Genomic DNA, 22,613 nt, shown 5'->3' on the forward strand with positions numbered 1-22,613 from the left:
ACCCATTAAAGAAATGAATTTGTAATACAAAGTTCCCGAAAAAGAAATCTCTAGGCCCAAATGGTTTCACTGGAGAATCTTAACATTTAAAGAAGAATGAACACCAACCTTAGACAATCTTTTAGAGAAAACCGAAGGAGAATTCTTCCCAGCTCATTTCGTGAGGTCACTATCACCCTGATGCCAAAACCAGAGATAAAGACAGTAGAGAAAAAGAAATTTACAGAGCAATTTGCCTTACGAACATAGACATGAATAAACTAAACTAATTTTTTATAATTGGAAAAATGAATCCAGCAATGTATAGAAGATTTACATACCATGACCAATCAGGATTTATCCAGGTATGCAAAGCTGGCTCCATATTAAAAAAAATCAAGCAATATAATCCACCATGTCTATAAACTAAAGTATGAAAACCATATGGTCATATTAATTGATGCATAAAAAGCATTTAACAAAATTCAACACTTATTCACAATAAAAAGTACCAGTGAATTAAGGATATAGGAAAATTCCCTCAATCTGATAAACAGCATCTACAAACAGCTAACATCATACCTAATGGTGACAGGCTGAATGCTTTACCCTACAGCTGGGAACAAGGCAAGGCTGTCCACAGTGACCACTCTTATCCAGCACACTGGGAGTTCCAGCCACTGCCATAGGCAAGAAGAACAAACCAGAGACCTATAGACCGGAAAAGAAGAAATAAAACTATCTCTCTTTGCAGATGGTAATTTTCTACGTAGAAAATCTCTAGGAATCTACAAAACAGAACAAACCTCCTAGCACTAATAAGTAAGTTCAGAAAGGCAGAATATAAGAGTAATACACAAAAATTAACTGCATTTCTAGATACAGTGAACACAAATAAACCAAAATTTAAAACACAGTATCATTTAAAATTATTCAAAATAAAATGAAATAGTCATACACTCGACATGTACAGGAACTGTATGCTGAGAACTGTGAAATTCTGATGAAATAAATTAAAAAAAAAACAAATAAATGGAGAGACATACCATATCCATGGATTAGAAGACTCAACATAGTAAAAATATCACTTCTCTCCAAATTGATCTAAAGATTCAATACAAGTCCTATAAAAATCCCAGCGATGTTTTTTTGTAGACACAGACAAGCTTATTCAAAAATCTATATGGAAAGGCACAGACCCTCTTGTAGCCTCGAAAATCTTGGAGAAGGGGCACCTGGGTGGTTCAATCAGTTAAGCGTCTGACTTCAGCTCAGGTCATGATCTGGTTCATGAGCTCAGGTTCATGAGTTTGAGCCCCGAGTTGGGCTTTGTGCTGACAGCTCAGAGCCTAGAGCCTGCTTCGGATTCTGTGTCTCCCTCTCTCTCTGCCCCTCCCCCGTTTGCACACTGTCTCTCTCGCTTTCAAAAATGAACATTAAAACAATTTCTTTTTTTAAATCTTGGCGGATAAAAAAGAATAAAGCAAAAAGAATCACTCAATGCCATAATAAGCCTTACTTTGTAACTACAGTATTCAAAATAGTATGGACCAACAGAACAGAACAGAGAACCTAGATATAAACCCATCCAAATATGCCCAACTGATTTTTGACAAGGTGGAAAAACAATTCAATGGAGAAAAGGTAGTCTTTTCAACAAATGGTCCTGGGACAATCGGACAGGCAATGAAATGAACCTCGATCTAGGTCTCACACTTTAGACAAACACTAACTGAAAATGGATCATAGACTTAGAAATAAAACAAGAAACTAAAACTTTTAGAAAAAAATCACAGGAGGGGCGCCTGGGTGGCGCAGTCGGTTAAGCGTCCGACTTCAGCCAGGTCACCATCTCGCGGTCCGTGAGTTCGAGCCCCGCGTCAGGCTCTGGGCTGATGGCTCGGAGCCTGGAGCCTGTTTCCGATTCTGTGTCTCCCTCTCTCTCTGCCCCTCCCCCATTCATGCTCTGTCTCTCTCTCTGTCCCAAAAATAAAAAAAAATAAAAAACGTTGAAAAAAAAAAAGAAAAAAATCACAGGATAAAAATCTTCAGAATCTAGGGTGAGCAGAGTTCTTAGCCTTGATGCAAAGGCATAATCTGTGAAAGGGAAAATCAATAAATTGGGCTTAATGAAAATTAAAAACTTTTGCTATGCAAAATCCTGTTAAGAGAACAAAAAGACAAGCTATAAACGTGGAGAAAATATCTGAAAACCACATATTCAACAAAAGACTAGCATACAGAGTATATAAAGCATAGTCAAAACTCAACAGTAACATTTAAAAAAAATCAATTACAAGCTGGCAATACAGGCCTACCCCAAGAAACAAGAAAAATTTCAAATAAACAACCTAACCTTACACCTGAAGAAGCTAGAAAAACAACAGCAAATAAAACCTAACACCAGCAGAAGGAAGGAAATAATAAAGATAAGAGCAAAAATAAATGATACAGAAACTAAAACAAACAAACAAACAATAGAACAGATCAATAAAACCAGGAGCTGGTTCTTTGAAAAAAATCAATAAAATTGATAAACCTCTAGCCAGACATACCAAGAAAAAAAAAAGAGAGAAAGGACTCAAATAAATAAAATCACAACCAACACCATAGAAATACAAATAATCCTAAGAGAATATTATGAAAAACTGTATGCCAACAAACTGGACAACCTGGAAGAAATGGATAAATTCCTAAAAATAAATAAACTACCAAAACTGAAACAGGAAGAAATAGAAAATTTGACCAGATCTATAGCCAGCAAAGAAACTGAGTCAGTAATAAAATAAAATAAAACAAAACAAAATAAACAAAATAAAACAAAACAAAATTTAAAAAACCCAGTGAGTTAAGCGTCCAAATCTTGATTTCAGCTCAGGTCATGATCTCATAGTCATGGGATAAAGCCCCACGATGGTGCTTGGATCCTCCCTCCCCCTCTCCCTCTGTCCCCGCCGCATGCACGCATGTGTGTGCATGCTCTCTCTCTCTCTCTCTCTCTCTCTCTCACTCTTACTCTCACTTTCACGCTTTCTCTCAAAAACAAACAAATGAAAACCCCAACAAACAAAAGTCCAAGACCAGATGGCTTCATAGGTAAATCTTAAAATATTTAAAGGAGAGTTAATACTTATTCTTCTCAAACTATTCCAAAAAGTAGAAAAGGAAGGGAAACTTCCAGATTCATTCTGAGGCCAGCATCACCCTGATACCAAACAAGACAAAGACACCACTCAAAAAGAGAACTACAGGCCAATATCTCTGATGAACACGGATGTCAAAACTCTTAATAAAATACTAACAAACCAAAGTCACTCACCGCAATCAGGCGGGATTTATTCCTGGGTTGCAAAGGTGGTTCAATATTTGCAAATCAATCAATGTGATACATCACATCAATAAGAGAAAGGTCATTTTCATAGACACAGAAAAAGCATGTGACAAAGTACAACATCCATTTGAGATAAAAACCCTCAGCAAAGTAGGTTTAGAGGGAACATAATAAAGGCCATCTACATCACCCCCAATGGGGAAAAACTGAGAGCTTTCTCCCTAAGGTCAGGAACACAACAGGGATGTCCACTCTCACCACTGTTGTTCAACGCAGTACTGGAGGTCCTAGTAACAGCAACCAGACAACAAGAAGAAATAAAAGGCATTCAAATTGATAAGGAAGAAGTAAAACTTTCACTACTTGCAGATGACATGATACTACATACAGAAAACCCGACAGACTCCACCAAAAAACCCACTACAACTGCTAAATGAATTCAGTAAAACCACAGGATATGAAATCAATGTACAGAAATATGTTGCATTTCTATACATCAATAAGGAAGCAGCAGAAAGAGAAGTTAAGAAAACAATCCCATTGACAATTGCACCAAACTAGTAAGATACCTAGGAATAAACCTAGCCAAAGAGATGAAAGGCCTGTACTCTGAAAACTGTAATACACTGATTAAAGAAATTGAAGAAGACACAAAGAAATGGCAAGACGTTCTATGCTCATGGACTGGAAGAACAAATATTGTTACAATGTCTATACCATCCAAAGCAATCTACACATTTAATGTAATCCCAATCAAAATACCAATAACATTTTTCACAGAGCTAGAACAAACAATCCTAAAATTTGTATGGAACCACAAAAGACCCCGAGTAACCAAAGTAATCTTTAACAAGAAAAGCAAAGCTGGAGGCATCACAATTCAGGACTTCAAATTATATTACAAAGCTGTAGTCATCAAAACAGTATGGTACTGGCACAAAAGTAGACACACGGATCAATAGAACAGGATAGAAAACCCAGAAATGAACCCACATGGTCAACTAATCTTCAACAAAGCAGGAAAAGACTATCCAATGGAAAAGGACCAGTCTCTTCAACAAATGGTGTTGGGAAAACTAGACAGCAACACGCAAAAGAATGAAATTAGACCACTTTCTTATACCATACACAAAAATGAATTCAGAACAGATTAAAGACCTAAATGTGAGACCTGAAACCATAAAAATCCTAGAAGAGAATATAGGCAGTAACTTCTCTGACATCAGCCATAACAACATTTTTCTGGATATGTCCATCGAGGCAAGGGAAACAAAAGCAAAATTAAACTACTGACTACAGCAAAATGAAAAGCTTCTGCACAGGAAACAATCAACAAAACTAAGAGGCAACCTACAAAATAGGAGAAGATATTTGCAAATGGCATACTGGATAAAAAGTTAGTATCCAAAGTCTATAAGGAACTTATCAAACTTAACACCCAAAAAACAAATAATCCAGTGAAGAAACGGGCAGAAGACATGAACAGCCACTTTTCCAAAGAAGACATCCAGATGGCCAACAGACTCATAAAAAGATGCTCAATGTCTCTCATCATCAGGGAAATACAAATCAAAACCACAATGTGATACCACCTCACACCGGTCAGAACAGCTAAAATTAACAACTCAGGAAACAACAGACGTTGGTGAGGATGTGGAAGAAGGGGAACACTTTTGCACTGCTGGTGGGAATGCAAACTGGTGCGGCCACTCCAGCATGGAGGGTCCTCACAAAGTTAAAAATAGAACTACCTTATGATCCAGCAATCGCACTACTATTTACCCAAAGGATACAAGAACACCAATTCAAAGGGATACACGCACCCCAATGTTCATAGCAGCATTGTTTACAACAGCCAAACTACGGAAGCAGCCCAAGGGCCCACCAGCGGATGAATGGGTAGGAAGATGTGGTGTGTACACACAATGGAATATTATTCAGCAATTAAAAAAAAAAAAGAAATCTTGTCATTTGCAACGGCATGGATGGAGCTAGAGAGTATAAATGCTAAGCGAAATCAGTCAGAGAAAGACAAATGCCATATGGGCTCATCTACATGTGAAATTTAAGGAACAAAACAAACAAGCAAAGGGGAAAAGTATAAGAGAGAGACAAAGCAAGAAACAGACTCTTAATTATAGAGAACTGATGGTTACCAGAGAGGAGATGGGTGGAGGGAGAGGGGGGATTAAAAAAATCAATTAGAAAAGAAGGAAAAGTCATAACAGACTTGTCTTCCAAGAAAATATATGGATAAAAAATAAGTACAGGAAAGTATTGTTCAACATCACTAGCTATTAGGAAAATGTCAGTTAAGACCACAAAGAGGTATCGCTACATACCTATCAGGATAACTTTGAAACATAGCGATCGTGCCGAATACTGGCAGGGAGGTGTAGAAACTGGATGTCCCCTACATTTCTGTAGAAGTGGGACACGGTACAGCCACTCTGGAAAAATCATTTTCTATAGAGTGAAAACGCACTCACTATAGAATCAGCGATTGTACTCTGGGGCATTTATGCCAGAGAACTAGAAACACGTTGACACGGAGGCCTGTCACGATGCCGCTTTATTTACAAAAGCCAATAAGTAGAAACAAGCCAAATGTCCTTCCGTGGGTGGGTGGTGAGACTGTGGTCCACCCAACACCATGGAATGTTACACAGTCATCAAAAGGAGCAAACCACCGATACCTGGCGCGCGCACGCGCACACACACACACACACACACACACACACACACACACTCACACACACAGCCACGGGGGACGGATCCGCAGGGCCTTGCGTGGAGTGAAAAAAGCCAATGTTAAGAGGGTGCAAACCGACTCCGTTTATAGGACATTTGGAAATGACATAATTATAAAGACTGAAAACTCATTCCTGATTTCCAGGGGGCAGAGATGGGAGTGCGGGGGAGGGTGAATATTTCAAGGCGCCCCGAGGCAGTTGCGGGTGGCGGTGAAGGGGGCGGTCCTGTATCCTAGACCTGCATCCCGGGGGTGGTGATGCAAACCCGGGCGCGGGTTGAAGCTGCATAGAATCCAACTGCTGCTACGACCGCTACTCAACTGCTACCGCTGTCGTTGCCGCTACAATCGCGGTTCCGCTGTTACAACTGCTCCTCCCGCTGCTGCTGCTGCCGCCGTTACTACCACCACTCTCAGCGCTGTGGTTACGACTACCACCGCTCCTACCACCATCCCCACTGCCGCCGCCGCCACGATCACTGCCGCTCCCGCTACCGCCAGTGCTGCTGTCAGTACCAATGTCATCACTCGTACCGTCACTGCGACCGCTACCATTACTCCCCTTACTCCTACTACCACTACACACAGCCAACGGAGTGCAGGTAGGAAGGGGTGAAATTGGAATCACGTTTGCAGTCTAATTAGGAGTGCTGCATCGGTGTCATTTTCCCGGTTTTGATACTGTGCTATAGTTATGTAAGATGCTACCAGTGGAAGAAGCTGGGCGAATGTTCCGGGAGACTGTACTATTTTTGCCACTTCCTACGAACCTGTGATTCTTTCAAAATAAAAGTTAAAAGTAACATTACAGAAAAGTTGAAAGAAAGCACAGAGAAATTCTAAAATAAAAAGCTACAACACCTAAAGTTTCAAACCCAGTGAGGAAGTTTAACAACGGAACCGCGTACGACCGAAGAGAATTCATGAGCTGGAAACTAAGCCACAGGAGATGGTCCGAAACGTACGACACGAAGAAACAGACGGGCCGTGCGGGAGACGAGAGACGAGAGACGGCTCCTACTGCGCAGGCAGCTGACCTACTTCCCGTCGGGCTCCAAGGAGGGGGGGCCTGGCGCCCGGGCTCCATCTAAAGAGGCAGAGCTGGTGAAGGACACCAAACCCGCACGCTCGGGGACCTAGCCCATCCCAAGCAAGACTCACAGAGCAACTCACACTAGTCACATCATAATAAAACCTCAAGAAAACAAAGACAAAGAAGAGAACTTAAAATCAAACAAAGAAATAAATGAGATGATTTTCAAAGGAGCAGTAGTTACACCGAAGACTTCCATTTCAACAATAAGCAGGGTTACCAGAACAGAACTGAATTAGAGCTACAGTGTGCTAGAAAATCACTGTCCATTTTGAGTTCTTTGCTACATGTAATCATCCTTCACAAATGAAGGTGACTGAAAGCGTTTCCAGGGTCGGAAAATGGGGACCCTCGTCTTCAGGGGACCCACTCTAAAGTCAATTATAAAGGATGCCGTTCGGGCAGAAGGAAAATGGTCTCAGAAAGAATACTGGATTTGCAGGAAGAAATAATAGAATAAAAATTATAAAAATGTGAATGTAAGGAAATGAATATCAACCATGTAGGGCACTAATAATGATTTGTTATTTATTTAATTAATTATCAAGTCTCCTGGGACTTAAATATACGTCAAAATTCACTACCATGGTCATGGCAACAGTTAGTTTTTTTCTTTTAGTTTTCTAAATTCCTTAAAAATTCCCCTATATAGCAACAAGATTAACAAAAAAACCCCCGAGACCTCTTCAGTAGAACCGGATGTCAAGGGGTCCGTCAGACTCCAAGAACGGGGGTAGATGTGGCCCGAACACAGCAGCAGAGTTCACGCGAAGCACCAGATGAACCGTGTTTGTGGTAAACAGACGCTAAGCGGGGAACGGTCCTTTGAGCCGCAGAACTCAGAAATTCCCTAACAGATATTAACCCTCCACAAAGAAATAGAGACTCACACTAGGTGGGAATCAAGGTGAATATTCTGAGAGCGAATGGAGAAACCCCAGGAAGCATGTGCTGACTCGAGTCCCCAAGTTCCAGGCAAGTGAAAACAAAGAGCGAAAGAAAGGAGGGAGGGAGGGGAGGCAGGAAGGAGCAAGGAACCATTTAGGAGCTTGTAGGAAATTTAAACAGTGCTGAGGGCTCCAAGTCCTCAGGAATCTCAGAAATATACAACAATATTCACTGTTGGACAGAGAACCATCTGGAATTAGAACATCTCAAGGTGAAATGACAAGAAAACAGCAAGATACCAAAAGGTGGCTGATAGAGCTCAGGAATAAACTCGAAGGTTTTTCAGAAGTGAGAAGCACTTCTGAACATAGAGAACAGAAACAAGGAAAGAAAATGAAACAGATGTGCAGGAAGAAGATTCAAGAAGACACGACAGACACAACACCTGGGCAAGAGAGAGCCAGGGTACGTGTGTAAGTGCAACCCGCTGCGTCTTCACGCATACGCGTGTACGTTCCAAACACGCCTGAAATAAAAGAGAGTCTGAATCGACTTCGTGATTGCTCACACTGTGTTACTGAAATTCAGGCCTGAGCAAATAGCAGCAAGTCGCATGTTAAATTAGGTATTAGAGACGAAGTCTTTGGGGGCATCGGGAGCAAAAGGTCCCACATGCTTCTAATGAAAAGAACACCCGAGGGAGGTCAGACTTCTCAACAGCAATTGCAGAAGTAAAGCAACCTTCTTAAGACACTAAGGTGAAAAAAATATAAGCAAAACCATTTATGCAGCTAAACGACACTTGCATGGTAAAGGCCCCAGATAGGACAACAGGAATATGCGGGGACACGGGAGACATCTTCCTGGGGAAGAACATCTGGGATTTCTACTGCGAAGAACCGAACAGGGTGGGTTTCGGCCAACCACAAAACACGTGGAGAAATTTCGTCATAAGATTCGGTGACAAGCAGCAGATATATTTAACTCCAGAACCAGGACTAAATGACACAATTCATGGTGAATGACACAAAATGGTGTGTAAATGTTACATGTGCTGGAGATTGGAGATAAAGAATCGATAAGGCTTATAAAGTAGGAGCAGAGGTGGGAGGGTAAGCGGGGGGAGGCTTACGGCCACCAAGAGGGAGAAACCTGGCAGCACATGAAACGCTGGGCGAGGTCTGGAGGGAGGGTAAGAGGCTTCCCGCTACCCATACACTTGCTCGTGAGAGCACATCAACACACACGCACACACACAAGAAAAGAAAAAAGAAAGAAAAGAGGGATTTTTGTGAATTTTACAGATAATAGTATAAAGCCAAGGAAAATATAAACTCTCCTAAAAATCAAAAGAAATACACAGATATACTTGTATATGTATTTTACACATAAATATATTCATATTTTACTTATATTTTCAAAAAGAAATAATGGACGGCCGTGTCTGGCCTGGCCTCTCTCTGCTGCCTCGCCCTCCCGCGCAGGTGCTGGCACACTGGGCTTTCACTTGGCGCTCCAGGTTTGCTGTGAATGTGCCCTCCACCACCCCCCGTCCTGCTTTGCGCCTCTTTAAGGAAACCTTTGCGGTGGCTGTCTCCGGACCACCCTATGAGAGACCATCTCTGCTTTTTAAAAACAGGGTTTCCTTTGGAGCCCGTGGCCCATTTTGCTCACAGTTTTCTCTTTCATCTGTGCAAAGTTTCAGAGATGCTGTTACTTCGAGCTCTGTGCCCACAAGCTCTCTCGCTCAACCCGCGGGACTCTGTGACCGAGCGAAGGACAGGGCCGCTACGGGCGCGCTCCGCAGAGACGCCACCCGTCAGGCACGTCCTTAGCAGACACTAACCAGACTGCGCTGGAGGGCAGCCAAGAGCCTGGCCCCAGAGCTATCACCCCTGCCCGCCGACTGGACCACGGCCAGCGCCCGGCAGTCTGCATGACCTGGGAGATGTCCGGCTCGGCACAGACCCTGGCTAACAGAAAAGCAAAGCCTTTCCATCCTTAGCGGTGACTTACAGCGAGCGATACGCCAAGGGAGCGGCAGCACCTTGTGCCCGGCAGTGTGACGTCGGGGACACGCTCCGGATGCACCAGGACCGGCCGGCCCAGAGGAGGAAGCCCTCAGCGGGGTCCTCACCGCTTCCCTCCGTCTCAGGACCCGTGGCTTCAGGCCTCCTCAGGGGAAAGGGCGCTGTAAAGATCACCAACCTCTGAGAGCCAGGGACATGGGTCCGCCTCTGCACCGAGGGCGAGGACAGTCCCCACTCCCTCTGCTCACCAACCACGTCCTGGCGCGGCCTGGGCCTTCCCCGCGTGTGGGCTTTTACTCTGATGCCCAGAGTGTGTCTGCCTAGTGTGAGCGGACTGATCCGTGTGGTCTGAATTTGTTTCCAACATTTAAAAATCAGATATCGTATTCAAATTTCACTTTCTGACTTTAAATAGGGAGCAGAAGCCCCGCAGCACTGGGCCTGCAGGCCCGGCAAACATCAGGTGCTCCTACCCCCTGGGGCGGTTTCCCGCTCAGGGACAGAGGCCGCCTGCTCCTAGATCGCCTGCCGGCGCTCAGCACCCCTCTGCCCTGGACCTCTGTCCCCACGTGTTGCGTCCACGTTGATAGCCAAACACGCCAGGCTTTGGCACCCCAGTTGTGAGTCCTCGTGAGTCCTCGAGAGTCCTGGAGAAAGAGATGTGGCTCCTGCCAGGAGCAGCTCTGGCCCCGGGGCCCCTCCCTCCCTCACTTCATGTCCCCCAGCTCAGGCCACGGCTGAACCCGCCGGAGTCTGGGTGAATAAGCTGCCAGAGGCCAAAGTGAAAAGTAAAAAAAAAAAAAAAAAGGACCGAGCTCGTACAAGCATATACAAGTAGCGGTTTTACTACATTTTTGAAGTTTTCAGCCTGTAGCATCAGACGGCCTAGAAAATAACCATGCCCGAGGCATTTCCTTCTCTATAACAATGTCCTTCACTGGACCGATGATCTAAGGGTTCTTCCCGCCTGCGACGCTGTATTACTTCATGAGAGAAGCGCACGAACATTATGGATGTTGAGGGTAAATGATAACTCTATTCACGCGTGATAACCTCACTGCCAAGTTGGCTTAAAACGGCAGCTCCAGGCGTGGGGCACCGCGGACACGCTGAGGGCCTCAAGAGCCCCTTGGCCTCTGTCTGTGGGACAGGACGGCCACTCTGGCCGGCGCCTGCAAGGCCTGGGCGAGACCCCGGGCAGCACGTGCTCGACACACCTGCCCCACATCGAGTCCCGCTGTGACTAACGGGCGCGAGTTCCCGTTAGACTCCACCTGGCCCCTTAGGTTCTCATCCTGTCCCCAGAATACTCGATGGCCTGAGGAACCGCCACGGACGGCTGGGGGCCATGGCTCGCCCTGGACTGTGACACGTGCCAGGGGTACGAGCAAGAATCTCTGCGAGGCTGAAGGTGGCTGATCCCCCGGAGCTGAAGTTCTGATGGGCCATCATGTCTCCAAGCTTGTACAATAAGATATCATTCAGGGTGAGAAACGGGTTATTTAGAAGATTCTGCTTCGACTTCCACGTTACTTACAAGCAGACTTTCAGCGACCAGCCTACCATCTGTATCCATAGAAAACTCTCTGATTTGCCTGAAGTTAATTTTGTAAGCGGGAGTAACTCGACAAGTTAAGTTTACTAATCAATCAGTTCTGCCAAACTTTGTAAAATGAAACATGACTCCAGAACATATCTGGCCCTTCCCTTCTCTGAACAGATCTAACAGAGGTAAACACAAACCCCCGTCTCTCGGGCAGAGCCGGGCACTTCGCACTCAGGGGCGCGTCGGCCTCGCGGGCCACGGGCCACGGGCCACGCAACGTTGAACAACAGCCGAGAGGACCGGAGGGCTGTCTGCACTCCAGAAAGGCCGAGCCGGGCCTTTACCAACAGCGCTTCCGGCAGTGGCAGAAACGTCCATGGTTCGCTTTGCAGGGATGAGAGGAAAAGTGGGCCAGGACCGTGAGACAGGCTCCAAGACCCCACGGGATGGGCCCAGACACAAGGGAGCCCGTGTGATGGGAGATTTGTCACAAAGGGGCAAGCCCCAGCATCACCTGGACAGACTCCTCGGGGGAGCCTCCTTTCGAGGCTGCAGGAAGGCCTTTCTGTGAAGCCACGAGGCTGGGATGGGGGGCGGGGGGGGGGGGGGAGGAAACCTCACTCCCAGGAGAAGACACTGCAGGGGTGGGGGAGACTCGGCTTGGCACCTGGATGGCAACAGGGAGGGGTTGCTGAGGTGGCGGGCCCAGGAAGGCGGGCCACCCGAGAAGGGCGGAAGGCACCCCCGGATTCCTGTACTGCAGTGATCAAGCAGATGGGGATTAGGCTCCTTTGAGTCCTTTCCCTTTTGTTAAGCCTAGTCGTGAAATATTTGCAGCATCTTAATGGTGGCTTGTAAAAGTTATTAGCATACCACACTCCCAAATCATTAATTATGTTGTTTCACTAAAAATGTGACTTACATAACTGTCAAAGAACAGGCACTTATTTTCACAAGCAGTGTGGGGAGCCACCCTGGCCTGGCTGTCTCCACTGGGGACAGGCTGTCCTGTCCCCCTGTGCTCTCCCCCAGCGAGGGGCTTGAGCCCCAATACCTCAGGGGACGCATCCCCGGGCTGTTCCCAGCAGCACAGTCTGGAGGTTCCTGCCCCAGCCTTCCCGTTCCCTCCACCCCAAACTCTGAGTGACCCTGGTGTCAGTGGGCCTGCACAGGTCCTCTTGAAGCATAGTGACAAGCCTGCTTGGTATTGCTGCAGAGCCTCGGGAAAGCCATGTGTTCCAGAACCTTCGGGGAGGGGTGCTCGGAGGAGGTACCCAGAGTCCGCACGGAAAGGGGGGCTCTGACAAGCTGGCATCGCTTCGGGTGGGGCTGGTGGGCCCAGGCTCGCAGGGTCCTCACGGCCCACATTTACGCAGATGCCACAGGGCTGTGTGTGGCATGGGTGTGGCTGTCTGTCTCCAGCAAAGTGCTGATCTGAGCCCTGGGGACAGCGTGGATCACAGCTGGGTTCGTGGGCATGGGCACACCCAGAAAGAGCCCAGGGACACGGAAGTCCCAGAGCTCGGGATGGTGCCTGGGGCTGGAGCCCCCCACTTGTCAGAGAAGCCTGCCTCCTGGAGCACAGGGGACGCGATGCTGCTGGGCAGACGGGGATGGACAAGGGCCCAGAGACAACAGGGGACCATGAAGCAACTATGAGACACGCCTGAGGCCACAGCTGGGAGCCTGACTCAAGCCCCTGAGGCCTTGCTTGCTGTCGTCCCCCCCCCCAACCAGTGCTCCCTGCACCATGGAGCTGTCTTCCTTCTGCTGGAGCTCATCCCCGGCACATGGCTTCCTGCCCACGGCCCAAGACACAGCTCAGCCACTGCTTCCCTGGCTCCCCAGCAGCCTCGCAGGCTGCCACCACTGCAGTCAGCACACAGAGGCCGTGTCTCTGCCCGCCTGTCCCCCTCCTCTAAATGCTGAGTGCACCATGTCCCCACTGCCTAAGGTAACTCCAAGCCCGGAGTAAAGCCATAATGCACTTATTCTGGATGAGTAAGAATATAAGGAGATGAGGAATCACAGTAAGAGGTCTGGTGCACCCTGACAGCGGGGCGAGGCCCACACAGCGTCCCGGGCGGGCCACGTGGCTGGTAAGGAACGAACCTCTGGACCCTCACTTCACGGCCTGCCCGACGTGCCCCGGGACCCCCAAGGCGCCCTGACCAGGGCCATCGCTCCCCCTGGCAGGGGCAAAGCTGTAGAAGGGGCTGGGCCCTCTCTTCCGACACCCAGAGGGAAGGCCAGAGTCAAGCGGGGCTAATGGTGGCCAGCGGCCTCCCCAGAGTCAGACCCAAGATGCCCTGCCCCGTCCTAGTGCTGGCAACATATACGCAGACAGCCTTCCAGCCGACGGCCGAGGGCCTGCTCAGAGGAGGTGGGCAGGCCCCAAACGGGGGCTCAGGGAGGGCAGAAGCGATGGAGGATGGAGGGCGAGGGGCCAAAGGACGGCAGACGGATTTTCTCTGCGCCAGACAGACATCGTGCCTTCTGGTCAGAGCGCCTGCGTGTGCTCAGCGCAGCCTCGTTCCTCCCTCGGGCTCACACTACTTCCTGGCCCACCGTGTCACACTTCGCCATGCACTTGCTCTACCCAACCAAAGATGAGCAGAGGTGGCGCGGTCACCTCTCGGCCCCAGTGACAAACATCCCGATGATGCCCAGCAGGGAGAAGCTGACCCAAGATGGGCGGCCCAGGTGGCCCGTGAGGGCCATGGAAACCAGAGACTCACGGGGCCCCACAGCACAGCCCAGGCCATGCCGACCATTACGGAAGCCTCTGGGGGCTGGGAGGCCACCACAGCAGTGGGCGGGAGTGACGGCGGAGGCTGGGATGACCAGAGCACACACAGACGACAGGCAGGGTTACTGCGCACGGGAGCAGAGGCGGACGATTTCTGAACGAGATGGCGGCTGCAGGCAGAGTGAAGGGGACACTCACTGCAGAGGCTGTGTTTGAGAAGGTACAAGAAAGAGAGGAAGGAAACCGGGGGGGGGAGTCAGGGGTGGGCTAGTGTGAGCGGGGATGAGAAGGACAGAAGGAGGCTGATGTCACGGAGGAGGGTGGGAGCAGCCTCCGGTCCCCACAACCAGGAGGGCAGTGGTCCTCAACGCTCTTAGTCTCCAGACTCCTTTGGTCTCATAAAAATCGGTGTGGACGCCAACGTGCTTCTGTTTATGTGGGTCGTATCTATCATTATTTACCTTATTAGAAATAAAAACTAAGAACTTTAAATATTTTATTAATTCACTCGTAAGGATAATAATCAGCTCAATACAAGTTAATAAAAGTTAACTTCATGAACGATAACAATATTTTCCAAAACAACTAAAAAGAAGCATGGCATTGTTTCACATTTTTGTCAGTCTCTCTTTTTTTTTTTTAACGTTTATTCGTTTTTGAAAGACAGAGAAAGAGCACGAGCAGGAGAGAGGCAGAGAGAGAGACACACACAGAATCCGAAGCAGGCTCCAGGCTCCAAGCTGTCAGCACAGAGCCCGACGTGGGGCTCTAAACCACGAACCATGGGATCATGACCTGAGCCGAAGTCGGACGCTTAACCGACTGAGCCACCCAGGCGCCCTTTTGTCAGTCTCTTTTTTTTTTTTTAATTTTTCAACGTTTTTTATTTATTTTTTTTTTTGGACAGAGAGAGACAGAGCATGAACGGGGGAGGGGCAGAGAGAGAGGGAGACACAGAATCGGAAACAGGCTCCAGGCTCCGAGCCATCAGCCCAGAGCCTGACGCGGGGCTCGAACTCACGGACCGCGAGATCGTGACCTGGCTGAAGTCGGACGCTTAACCGACTGCGCCACCCAGGCGCCCCTTGTCAGTCTCTTTAATGCCTGACTGAAGAGAAGACAGCTGCGTTCTTTTATCTGCTTCTGCGTTTAATCTGTTAGGATACGTTCATTTTGGCTGAAATGTGTGAAACCCACTGGCCCCCACACATGCAGCCAGAAAAGGGAGAGGTATTTCCACAGCCTTTTCAAACAACTGGGGACATTCTTCTTTGCCACGGCACCAAAACTCAACAGTGGTAACTGCTTAAAGGTCAGCTGAGAAGTGCAATCTGAAAACCACACGACCACTTCAAGGAACTTCCTGACTCTATTTAAAACTCTATTTAAAAAGCCATTGGCCCACCCTAAATGTTGAATACAACTTTAGCCATGCATGATTTTTGTTTCAAACAGTGGTCATTTGGAGAATACTGGTTCAGTGAGTTACACACATCTTCCGGATACTGACTCATTTTACTACCCAACGTAAAAAACAAACCACATTTGTTACTGTCATCACCAAGTTCATCGGAAAAGTCTTACATCTTAGAGAGCTGTGAACAGCGGCAGATATAAATTTTGGAACATTCTAACTTTTGCTTGAGAGCTCAAAGGTCATCGCTGATGGCAACAAACACCTCAGTTGCTTTCCCTGAAGCGACGGGCCAATGACAGTCATTTCTGAGAAAACGTCTGCCAAATACCCAGTCTAAACAACCGTCCGCCAGTCCACGAGCATGAAAGCATGTGGACACAATAAATGGTGTCTGAACCAAGGCGGGCATCGCTCACAATGGGGCCCCGGGGCGATTCCAGATTCCCTCTCTCACTACCCACAGTGTTGAAGGCTCAGTGAGTAACTCCTGTTTCACCGAGGACATCACTGAGTGTGGCTGGCTTTTGACTTTGAGCACAAGTGAGTCTGGCTAAGAGTACAGTGGCCAGCAGTAGAGTCCGCCATCAGCTCAAAAGCCACACAGCGAGAAGTCAAGGTCACAGATCAGGAGGACTATGAAAACGGTCAATTTTAACCTCACAGATGCCCTGAAAAGGTCGCAGGACCCCGACAGGGGTCCACAGAACATTCTCTAAGGACCACGGCAGTCGAAGGTAAAGCCGGGACTGCCTTTGAGTAACAGACACTTGTTGAAATTTAACTTTATCACCGGGGCGAAGTGGGCAGAAGGCCAACACACACAGTCTGCCAGCGGGCCGTAACAAAGTAGCCCAGAGGGGGCGGCTTCCACGGCGGACGCTGCCTCTTCCCAGCGCTGGAGGCTAGACGTCCCCGGTCAAGGTGCTGGCAAGGCTGGCTCTTCCCGAGGCCTCTCTCCTGGCCGTGTACGTGGCCATCTTCTCCCTGTGTTCTCACACGGTCGTCCCTCTGTGCGTGCCTTGTGTCCCGATCTCTTCCTATTAAGACACCAGTCCTACTGGATCAGGCCACCCAAGACCTCAATTAACCCCTTAAAGGCCTCATCTCCAGACACAGTCACATTGAGGGGATGGGCTTCAGTCTATGAATTTGGGGGTAAAACAAATCAGTCCACGACACCCTCTATCCAAACTGCTGCCAAACACTCCCATTGGGAAGTGGGGGAGGCTGAAGGCTGGAGCTTCCCGATGGAGCTTTCGAGGCCCCAGGTGCCAGCAATTCAGTCTAGAGGGAGACGTGCCACCAAAAGCACTCGGTGTGTGGCCACCGGCACACGCAGGCTGCTGTGTGAGGGGCCGGAAGGTGGAGTTTGTGCCACACCGGCACGGGGGCCGATGAGGAGCAGCGGCCGTCAGACCTGGGAGGGGCAGGCGCAGGCTGGGAAAGCCACCCAGGCCCCAAGGGGCACATACTCCTCAGGGCCCTCTTCACAGAGACCCCTGGAACAAGGAAGGGTGTGCAGACTGCAAAAACACAGCCCGGCCCAGAACGTGGTCTCACACAGAAGTTTTACCGGCGTGTAGCCGCGCCCGTGCCCGTGAACCGTCCATGGCTGCTTTCTCTCTACGATGTAGAGGCTGGGTAGTCGGTCCAGGCACGGCTCACAAAGCCTAAGATATTTACTCTCTGGCCTTTTACAGAAATGCCCACCTGCTCGACGGGTCTGAGAACTGGGGCCGGGCTTGCAGGCCCACTGGGGTCTCCTGCCCCAGCTTCATCAGAAAGGGGGCTTGTTTGAGGCCTTGCACACCGACCCACCCGTGTCCAGCAGGGTGGACAGGGTGGTCAGCAACTCCTGGGGCTTTAGGTCTCCAGAGCGAGAAGAGGCAGATCGGGGGCTAGCGAGGAAACAGGAAGAGATCCTGGCCATTCAGTCCTGGCCATTCAGTCTGGGCCACGGATGGACAGTTTGGTCATCTCGAGCAGGGCCCGTTTTGCAGAGGTAAAGGGGTGGAGTGAACGGTGGTGAGCAGAGAGGCTGTATCATCTACTGCTCCTGTCCCCGCGACAATGCTACACAGGCCAAGCCCAGAGATCAGGCCTGGCCATGTCATGTCTCCCGCGGGAGGAAGTCCTACCGGCCCGTGCACAGCTCTCCTGCTCTCTTCCTCCTGCTGTGACGTGACAATATTCCAGAGACAGGCTGCACCATTAGCCTGGGACGGGGGGAGAAGTCGACACAGAAAGGCCTCAGCTGACCCAAATGACTAAAAAATAAACTTTGAATGTATAAGCCGCTGAGATTTGAGGACCCTTTGTTCCTGCAGCTCATCCAAGACCCTGCGAAGTCCCCACCATGCTTGTCGGTGTGGTCCCCAGACTGGGAGCGGGAGGGATGCGAGCTTTAGCCCAGCCTTGCCACCCAGTTGCTCAAATTCCTACTTTCTTTTAGTTAGTGTGAGTCTGGTCGTTTCCTCCATCCCTTTCATTTTGAACTTTCTGGATCATTTACTTAAAGTGTCTTATAAAGAGAACGTCACTAGGCTTGTCTAGGACCAAATCTGAGTCTTTTTGTTTCACAGGTTAATTGGGGTATAGCATAAAATTGCATGTATTTAAAGTATACAATTTGAGTTTTTAAACTGCATTTATTGTGTTTTTCAGTTCCAAAATTTTAATTTAGCACCTCACCAGAGAAGACATACAGACGTCACACGTCATCAGGGAAACGAAAATGAAAACGACAATGATGTCACCGTGCACCCGTGAGAACGGCCACAACCCGGAACACCGACAACACGGATCGCTGGCGGGGACGCGGAGCAGAAGGAACGCTCCCTCACTGCTGGCGGGAAAGCAGAGAGGGGCAGCCGCCGTGGAGGAAGGTTTGCCGGTTTCTTACAAAACCGAACACGCTCTGACCATACGACCCAGCGGTCGTGCTCCTTGAGGTCTACCCAGAGGAGGTGAACGTTCACGTCCACACGACAACCCGCAGGCGGATGTTTACGGCAGCTTTATTCATAACTGCCAGACCTTGGAAGCAACCAAGGTGCCCTTCGGGAGGTGATGGGCAAACACACGGGTGCGTCCAGACGACGGGATGGTATTCGGCGCTAAGAAGGAGCGGGCCGTCACGCCACGAAGACACAGAGGGTGCGCAGGTGCATCTCACTAAGAGACAGCAGCCAATCTGAAAAGGCTGCATCCTGTACGATTCTATCTGTGCGACGTTCTGGAAAAGGCGGGACCATGGAGGCAACAGCAAGGTCAGGGGTTGCCAGAGGTAGTGGGGGTGATGTGGATAAATGGATAGAATGCGGAGGCCTTTAGGGCAGTGAAAACACTCCCTCCTCATTACAACACCGTGACGGTGGACAGCTGTCATTACACATTTGTCCAAACCCACACAACACGCACCACTAAGAGCGAGTCCGGTGGAAACTACGAACTCTGGGTGATGAGGTGTCAGTGCAGGTTCACAGACAGTAACACACACACAGCTCAGGTGCAGGCTGTTGACAGTGGGGGAGGCTGTGTGTCGGTGGGGGGGGGATGGGGGGGTTGGGGTGGGAAATCTCAGCACTTTCCCTTGAATTTTGCTGTGAACCTAAAAGTAGTCTGAAAAAATTAACTCTTAATAAAAAATAAATTCAACTTGGTTCTTCCTTACAACTTCTATTTCTTTGCTGAAACTTTCTAGTTTTTCATTTGTTACAAGTGTTTGCAATTGCCTATAAAGCATTTTTATAAAGACTTCCTTAAGCCTTGTCACATAACTTCAACATAAATTTGTCATCTCAGTGTTGGTGTCTGTTGATCGTCTTTGTCACTCAAGTTGAGATCTTCCTGGTTGTATGTAGAATGGCTTTTGGATGAAATCTGGACACTCTGTATTAATTTATTAACCTCTGCATTTTATTTATTTATTTATTTATTTATTTATTTATTTATTTGAAAGCGAGCTCAAGCAGGGGAGGAGCAGAGAGGGAGAGAAAGAATCCCAAGCAGACTTTGCACTGACAGCCCGGAGGGTCAAACTCACAGACTGTGAGATCATGACCTGAGCCAATATCAAGAGCCGGATCCTAAAGGACTGAGCCACCCAAGCGCCCCTCGATTTCATTTAAATCTTGTGTTTGCTCTGAACTCCTTGGACACCAATGCAGCATGGAAAGGGCAGAAGACAAGGTTCTCCCCCCGGGCCTCCGCCGATAGCAAGTATGGGCCCCTTTACTCGTGGGCTGCTGGGGAAGCGCCTGTCCACACTGACCGGGCAGTAGGGGGTCTTCAAGGGCCCAGAGGGATGGAAGCACAGACCCACCCCCCACCCCCTGCCTGTCTGACACCAGCGCGGTGGGGGCTGGAGTGACTGTTACAGTCTGGCCAGGCTGCTCACAGCTTTGGGGGCTGTCTGGCCCCAGTCGAATGCTTCCTGTTTGAAGGGTTCTGTCTGGCCAGGCTGGTTTGCTTAGAGAGCTCGGTTCACTTGAATTTTGTTTTTGTTCTGACTTGGGTCTGCACCTATTGGTGTTCTAGGTTTCTGACTTGTCCGGCCTCCAGTCCAGGATGGCTGAGGCGAACGGAAACGCCAGGGGACTCATCACCATGCCCTCCCTCGGTTCTCTCCACCTTTTGGAGTGTCTTATGCTTGTTTTGTGTGTAACGTCCAGGGTTTGGGCTGCGTTCAGCTCCTGTGTCTTCTGGGAAGCAGGAGTCTGCTGACCTACTTTATGTCCCTATAGATCAGCTTACACTCCCAGGGTGTCCTATTTATCTCCAACACTAGAGTGCGTGTACTCACTCTTCCCTGTGACGTGAGAGGACCCCCCCCCCCCACGCCCCGACACAGACACCCCTTCGTGGGCGTGCCAGCCGAGACACTCGGACAGTGAGGTGGGGAGTCCAAGCCTCCCCTTGTGCTTCCTGCCATCTCAGACTTCCCTCTGAAATCCTACTGAAACCCAAAAAGAAAGGCAGACAAAAGGTATGGCCTGCACCACCCCTGAAAGATAAAGAAGGGCACCCCCTACTCCCTCAGGGACCCTCACCAACGGTGACCCTGGACTGCAGTCTGGCAGGACAGACCCCACCTTCCGAGAGTCCGCAGTCCCAGGATGGGTGTGTGTTCAGGGCCACGGCCCCCCCACGAGAGCAGCACGCCCTGCTGACCTCTGCCACCCTGCCCACGAGAAGGGAGGGTCATGCCCTGTCCCTCACCACCTTTCCTCCTGTCCCAAGTCGCAGAGCCTCTGAAACAGGAGGGGCCGGGCTCCAAAGCAGCCGGTGTCCCAATGAACACAGACGCAACACGTCTTTGTCTGGACTCTGCAATGACTCATCCCGGCTGCCACTTCAGAGTCGCTGGGGGCCCTCGGACCTCAGGGGGACCCCACCAAAACCATCAGTGCGAACCCAAAGTGAGCCCCGCATCGGATCTGTAACCTGGGATGGGGGGCGGGGCTGAGGAGGCCACCTGGCCTCGGACATTCCCAGGCATCAGAGATGCCTCCTCTTGGGTCGCCCGCCTGTGGAATTCGGGGCTTGGACGTTTGGACGTCTGCATGTTTCTGTAGGAGAAGCGCGTTCCTTTCTGATTGCACTCAGACCCAAACACACAGCCCTGAGGCAGCCCCTCAGGAAGTTCAGATCTTTACGGCTGGGGACAGTCTGCTCTCTTTTGAATTTTATTTATTTATTTATTTATTTATTTAGAGACAGAGTGCAAGCGGGGGAGGGGCAGAGAGAGAGAGAGGGAGACACAAAATTAGAAGCAGGTTCCAGGCTCCGAGCTGCCCACACAGAGCCCTACGCGGGGCTTGAACCCACACACTGCGAGATCATGACTTGAGCCGAAGTCCGACACTTAACTGACTGAGCCGCCCAGGTGCCCCTAGTCTGCTCTCTTTTGATGGCCCCTAAAACCTGCACCATTTCCTTGAGGCCCCTCCTACAGACTCGGGGTCATCTGTGTTCTCGCAGAAGTGACAGGCTGAATGGACCACGAGGTGGTGGCAGGTGCGAACTGACCACGGGACGAAGCAGCGGGCCCAGCGGGGCGGCCGGCCCCTGCCCCACCCCACGCCCACGCAGGCCATGAAGACAGAGCCCAGGCAGGGAGGGGAGTGCTCACTGCCGGTCGTAGCGCCAACGGGGCTTTATTGCACGAAGCCAGGCCCCTCGGTGATGCGTCGCCATGAAGAAGCAAACCTGGTTTGAAAAATCTGACTGCGGGACATACGGATGCCATAATGGGGCTCTCTGCTCCCATGACTGAGTTTGAGAACTCTGGATGTGGCTGAACGCCCTCAGACTCCCTCAGAGAATACAAAGACAGTGGGAAAAAAGGAAACAAGAGATTCAAAAAGTGTAGGGAGAATCTGAGTGTTCGAAGCCCCAGATGCTCGTAAACTGACCTGCGGTTCAGATCAGCGATCTCGGGAAATGTCTAAAATATTTGAGAGAAAGAATGAGGGACGTGGGGCTGGGGGAAGGTGGAATGAGGGGCTTGCCAAATCGTCTCCCCCGAAATAATGACAAAACTAGACCAAAGTGTCAAAAGTAACCATTTCAGGGTGCTGGAAATTAACCAAAGGCATATAAAAAAAACTGAGAAGCATTTCTTCCAGAAAGCCTACAGCACCTCGGACCCTATGGCCAACGGGGGCGCCTTTCTGCCACGTGTGCAGGGTGCAACCACGGACTGTCCCGGGTGGGGACAAGCTTGCCCACACCACCCACCCCTAGGAATTCAGCCTTTTTTAACAATAAAAATGGGAGCACTGAGCAGAGAGCTCGCACAAAACTCAGAAGAGTTCCTGCATTCGG

The 22,613-nt window shown here is 49.3% G+C and overlaps 1 protein-coding gene across 23 annotated transcripts in view; it reads right to left on the minus strand.

The window, feature by feature from the left end:
- Positions 1 to 22,613, minus strand: part of PCBP3 (poly(rC) binding protein 3) — a 273,712-nt gene that overhangs the window by 75,036 nt on the left and 176,063 nt on the right. The gene's annotated exons all lie outside the window — the stretch shown is intronic.

This window comes from Panthera onca, chromosome C2 (genome assembly GCF_046562875.1).
Source record: "Panthera onca isolate mPanOnc1 chromosome C2, mPanOnc1 haplotype 2, whole genome shotgun sequence".
Lineage (NCBI taxonomy): Eukaryota > Metazoa > Chordata > Mammalia > Carnivora > Felidae > Panthera > Panthera onca.